Source organism: Loxodonta africana, chromosome X (assembly GCF_030014295.1).
Source record: "Loxodonta africana isolate mLoxAfr1 chromosome X, mLoxAfr1.hap2, whole genome shotgun sequence".
Taxonomy (NCBI): Eukaryota; Metazoa; Chordata; class Mammalia; order Proboscidea; family Elephantidae; genus Loxodonta; species Loxodonta africana.
Window position 1 is genome coordinate 173,829,887 of NC_087369.1, and position 6,000 is coordinate 173,835,886.

Consider the following 6,000-nt stretch of genomic DNA (forward strand, 5'->3'; position numbering starts at 1 on the left):
AGGAAGCTAACGCTTCCTGGGTGGCCCCAGGCTTCCAAAGTCCCCCTCGGGACACTATGCAAGGGCCTGGAACCTCCCTTTCCTATCCGCCTGCTGCACTTAAAAGTCACCGGTGCCAGAGCCACGACACTTGAATTCCTGGTAGAGGGTGGGCAAGTCAGGGACAGGGATTATTTGCTCAGAGTACAGACTGAATAGGTATGGTGGAAGGATACAGCCCTGACTCACACCTTTCCTGACTTTAAACCACACAGTATCCCCTTGTTCTGTCAGAATGACTGCCTCTTGCTCTATGTACAGATTCCTCATGAGCCTAAGTAAGTATTCTGGAATTCCTATTCTTCGCAATGTTATCCACAATTTGTTATGATCCACACAGTCAAATGCCTTTGCATATTCAACAAAACACAGGTAAACATCTTTTGGTATTCTCTGCTTTCAGCCAGGATCCATCTGACATCAGCACTGATATCCCTGGTTCTATGTCCTCTTCTGTATTCAGCTTGAATTTGTCAGTTTTTTGAATGATCTTACAGCAAAATTTTACTCGAGTCCGATGTTAATGATATTGTTTGATAATTTCCGATTTCTGTTGGAAAAGCTTAGGGGGTGGAAATCATGGCTTCTCTGAGGTGCTGGCAAAGACGGGGGCACTGTGGCCAGTCTGAAACCAGTTCTTCCCTGCAACAACTGGACGTGGGACGGTTGCCAAAGGCCTAACAGGCAGGTGGGGTTGGGAGAGGAGAAGTGGATGTCAGGATGGTTTTCCTGGGGTCCATCTGTGGGGAGTGGTGTGAGATCCCAAAGCCTGAAGAATAGACCAAATGTTTGCGCCTCCTCAGATTTTTTTTTTTTTTTTGTAACAGACAAAACATGTTGTTTTCAGGCGTCACAAAACTGGCAGCTGGAATAACAGGGACTTTCAATAATTTCTTCCAGGAGTTTCAACCTCATGCTGCCTTCAGTTCCCCCAGGCTATATATGCTGTAAAAGTAGAGACAGATTGTGCTGAATCCCAGGAGCACTGTGGGTGGGCCAGCGGATCCAGGCACCCCTGGGTCCTGGGGCTGATAGGACATGCAGAAGTGGGTGGTGACAGAGCCCAGGGTTCCACAAGCCAGGTGTGTTCCTGCCTCAAGCCAGGCTGTGGATCATGCCTGCTTAGAGCTCAGGCAGTGGTGGGTTGGATGGGGGGCATGAAACAAGCGATAGCAATGGGATGCGATGAACATGATCCTAGGGGAAGCCCAGAGGGAAGGAGGCCATGTGACCACAGAGGCAGAGATTGGAGTGATGTGTCTGCAAGTCAAAGAATGCCAAGGATCACCAGCAACCACCAGAAGCTGGGAGAGGCAAGAAAGCATCTTCCCCTAGAACCTTCAGAGGGAGCACGACCCTGCTGACACCTTGAATTTGGACTTCGGGCCTTCAGAACTGTGAGACAATAAATTCCTGTTGTTTTAAGCCACCCAGTGTGTGGTCCTTTGTGACAGCAGCCCCAGGAAATGAATACAAGGACCAAAGCAGGTTCTTTGGGCTGACCAATCAGAAGGGCACTGTTGACCTTTGACAAGGGGCTGTTTTATTGACGGTGGGTGAGTCGCTGGACTAGAACAAGTAGTCTGGGAGGTGAGAAAGTGAAGACAGTGTGCATGGCATGGGTAACACTCTCAGGGAGCAGCGTAAGGACAGTAGCATGAGTGAGACAAGATGCTGTGGTCATTTCCAACTCAACTGCTCTTGAATGAGTGCCTACCATGTGTCTGTGCTGTGCTGAGTGCAGGCGGGGAGACAGAGAAGGAAGCAGACAAAGTCTCTGCCCTCATGGAGCTCACAGCCCAGCGCTGGCAAAAGAGGTGAAGAAGATGTTTATGTATGGAAGAGAAACGTCCAGGCGTGGGGGAGAAGCTGAGGGCCTGGGAAAGCACGGAGACTGCTGACGGAGCTGGAGATGCATCCTACACCCAGGGGAGGGACGACCGTGTGCAGGGCGTGGACACTTTGTCCTTTGTAAGTGCAGGAAGGCCTTGGAGGCCATGTGGAAGTTCTAGCAGCTCATGTGCATCAGGCACAAACTCTGTACCAGGAACTAAGTCCCTTCCCTTCAGTGACCCCTTAGCCCCCTTTTCAAGGTAGGACCACTGAGGCACAAAGAGGCAAAGTCAATTGCCTAGGTCACACAGCTAAGAATTGGGGAGTCAGGGCTCAAACCCCAAGGGGGGCAGTAAGACTCCAGAGCCAGGCTCTCACCACCCTACCTCCCTGGTGTACACTGCTTGCGAGCAGGAAGTGGAGCTGCAACCTTTTTGCTGGCAATCTGGGAGGGATGGGGTTAGAGGATGTTTTCCAAACCCTTTAGGCCCAGTCCCTCCATGGGACCTCCTGTTGGTCAAGCAAGGCTCCTGGGCTGCCAGTCAGAAGACCTTGGTCTTTGCCCAAGCCGTACCACTGAATTGCTAAGTGAACTGGGTCATGCCCTGGCCCTCTTTAAGCCCCTCTTTTTACATCTGTAAAACGGAGGCTTGGCCTCACTGCACTTGTCATGCAACTTCTCAGAACAGCATTTCTCACCTCTGCCTTCTGTTCCTTCCTTCCCCACGTCTTCCTCCAGCTCGCTCACAGCTCGGCTTTAGAGCTGGTCAGTGTCTGGGCCTCTGCACTGTTCTTTCCACCTCTTCCTTGTTGGCTAGGTGCCCTTGGCTCAAGTCTCCATGAAACACAGTTGGCAACAACCCGATCTGAGTTTTAGCCTTCTGCTCTGTGCAAAGAGGGGCACTGAGGCTCAGAGAGGGGGGATCGGAGAGAAAAGAGCTGGGAGGCAGCCCTCCTCTTCCCCCTCCACCTTCTGTGCTGCTCTTTGCTCCACCTCCAGGCCAGGCCTGAGGTACCCAGGAGTCTTCATAGCTCGGTCCCACCCCGGATGCTCAGGCAGCCCCCTCCGTGAAGGGTCCTGGAGGCTCAGGGAGCCACTGAGCATCTCATCCAGGTGCCTCATGCCCACACTTCACAAGAGTGCTTCCACTCAATAGCAGAAAGGTTCTTTTACCAATCAGATGACAGGGGACAGTGGTTGGACCAGGTCACCCTTTAAGGCCCTCTCAGATTGACAGAGGCCAGTAAGGCAGTGTGTGGCGGGGTTAAGGGCATGACTTCCCCAAAGACAGGCCCCTGCCACTTCCCTCCAGACCCATGAGCTTCCTTCCTGTTGGCCTGTTTTGGCTCTGCTCCCTAGAGCATGAGCTCTGTGAGGACAGGGATCTGGTTTCTATCCCTGGCGCCCAGCACCCAGTAAGTTGATTCAACACAGAAACCTGGAGATCAAGGGGCTCCCTGTGACTTCCTTCTGGCAGCCCTCTCCCCATGGGGTCGATCCTGCGGGCCATCCTTGGTGGCCTTGTCACTGCCCATTGCCTCTCTCTGCTCCCAGGGCCAGCTATAGCCCTTGTGGTTTGACCTTGTGTCTGCCCCTCTGTCTGTCCCTCTGTCTCTTTAAGGCCTCTGCTAGTCCTGGGCCCCTTTCCTCTCCAGCTGAGGGGAGGGCCCTAGGGCTCCAGGGGTGAGGGGTGACCGCAGTACCAGCTGCATCCAGGAGAAGGAGGGAGAATTGTTTACAGGTTCCTAGTTTCATTAATAATAGTAGAGGAAGCTCCCAGGTGCCTGGAAGTTCTGGGTTTGCTCGGAGCTGCAGCTGCCTGAGAAGCTCTGAACAGGGCTGGAGGCAGGCCCTGGGGTCCTCACATCCAAAGGCTTTGTACTTTCCTTCAGGACTTTCAGCTTGAATGATATCTTGCATGGGACCCCAGTATAAGTCAGTGACCAAACCAGAACTTTTATGATGCAGAGGGTCTGGGGTCTGCCTTGAAACCCAGGCAGCCCCAAATGTACCTTCCAGAAGCCATGAAACACAGTTGACAACTGGATCTGAGTTTTCGCCCACTACTCTGTGTGATGAGGGGCCACTGAGCGTCAGAGAGGGGAAGTGACTTGCTTAAGATCCCCCCGTACCAGGACTAGGAGGCACTCTCTGCAGTTCTGGCCCTGGGCCTGGGTCCCTTCTGCCTTCCACTGCTGCTGACAGGGGCAGTGGAGAGTGAGTGGCAGCCAGACTGGGGGCAGGTACATAGGGAGGTGTGCAGGCAGAGAGAGACTCTGTGGGGGCTGAACGCCCTCTAGATATCAGCAAAAGCTTGGATGCAATTAACTGGGTTTGTTTGGTCCCCAGTGGGGCCTCTGTGCTCACGACTGCCTTTAGGGGAGAAGATGATATGTTTTCTTTGGAGATGCTAAGCTTGAGGGGAAGGAGCGCTTTCATCCTTATCCCTTTCGCTTAATAAAACAGCTCTTATTTTAATAAAGATCCAAGCCCTCCAGGAGATAGTTCGCAGGAAACGAAATACAGAAGGTCAATAAACATATGAAAAATGGCTCAGGTTTATTCATAATTAAAGCAGTATAAATTAGAGCAACAATAACATAGATATCATTTTTCACCCATCATAATGATGCCTTTTAGAAAGTCTCATAATGTCTTCTGTTGATGAGGCCGTAAAGAAGCAAACACTTTCTTCCCTGTGGTGGGCCCCCACTGTGTGCAGCCTCTTTGGATGGGGCTTTGACAATATTGGTCAAAATCATACACACAGAGACCCTGTTGTTGTTAGGGTTGGGTCCTTGTGCTCCATAGGTTTTCACTGGCTGATTTCCGGAAGTAGATCGCCAGGCCTTTCTTCCACATATACCCTCTTGTTGGGTGTTGTCAATTCCAATTCATAGCCACCCCACGTGACAGTGTAGAACTGCCCCGTAGGGTTTCCTAGGCTGAAATGTTTCTGACAGCAGATCATCAGGCCTTTCTTCCTTGGAGCCGCTGGTGGGTTCAAACCACTGACCCCTCGGTTAGCAGCTGAGCACTTAACCATTGCACCACCAGGGCTCCTTACATATAGCCTAGAACTCTAATTCCATTCGAGGCACCCGCCCTGCAAACACATTGGCACATATACGCAAGGAGGCCTGTCCAGGAGTGCTCACTGCTACATTGTTTAGAAAAGACACCGGATCCAAAAGCTCAAAGTGTATGAACAATACACAGACGTGAAGCTGGGCTATCTTGAAAGAACTGAGATTGATCTGCTCTGACGTGGGGAGATCCCCAAGGCCCACTGTTCGCTTAAAAAGTAAGTGCCAGAAAACCATGTAGCGTATTACCTCATTTGTATGAAAAAAACTGCAAACATATACACACACATAAGCCAGATGTGCTCTGGGCCCCCTTCTCCTCTCCAGGGTCAACTGTCTGGTCTCTGGGAGGGGAAGAGCTTCAGGCCTCCTGGCCTCCCATTGGGATCTTGGGTCTGAAGCCCACCACTCACACATGGCCACTGGCCAACCTCCTGCATGCAGGAGCCGTGTTGCTAGAGGCAGGTCCCTCCTGGCCTGCCTTTTCCTCCCTTGGTTCTCATGGTTCCTGCCCAGGTGGACCCAGGTCAGAGAAAGGCTGCCTCCCCTGCATAGGCACCCTGGGTACAGAGGCAGGGTGTGCTCTGCTGAGAGTTTCTTCTTGGATTGGGGTGGGGGACTGGATGAAGCCACCACTGGCCTGGGAGCTAGCCCTGCTTTGGCTGCCGCCTGACTTTGGGGCCTTGCCCCTATTCCTGCCTCTCCCTAACCATGATGGAGGGTGGACTCCCCCCCCCCGCCACATCCCCAATGGGCCATGGCAGGAGACCCAGGAGTCAGAGCAGTTCCCACAGGCAGAGAAGTCTTATCTCTTCTCCTGAGTTGCTTACAGAGTAGCAGGGGAGAAGGCTTCGAACACAGCCAAGAAGATACAGCAGGAACAGAAGGTGCTGGGCCCAAGGCCTGAGCCCAGAAAGGGAGTCTGGCTCCACCCCCAGGCCTGGGTATATCTTTCTGGGGCTCCCACCCTTCAAAGAGGTGGATTTCCAAGTGCCTCTCTGGGCCCTGCACCTTGCACGTCCTTGGCCATAGCTGATTGGG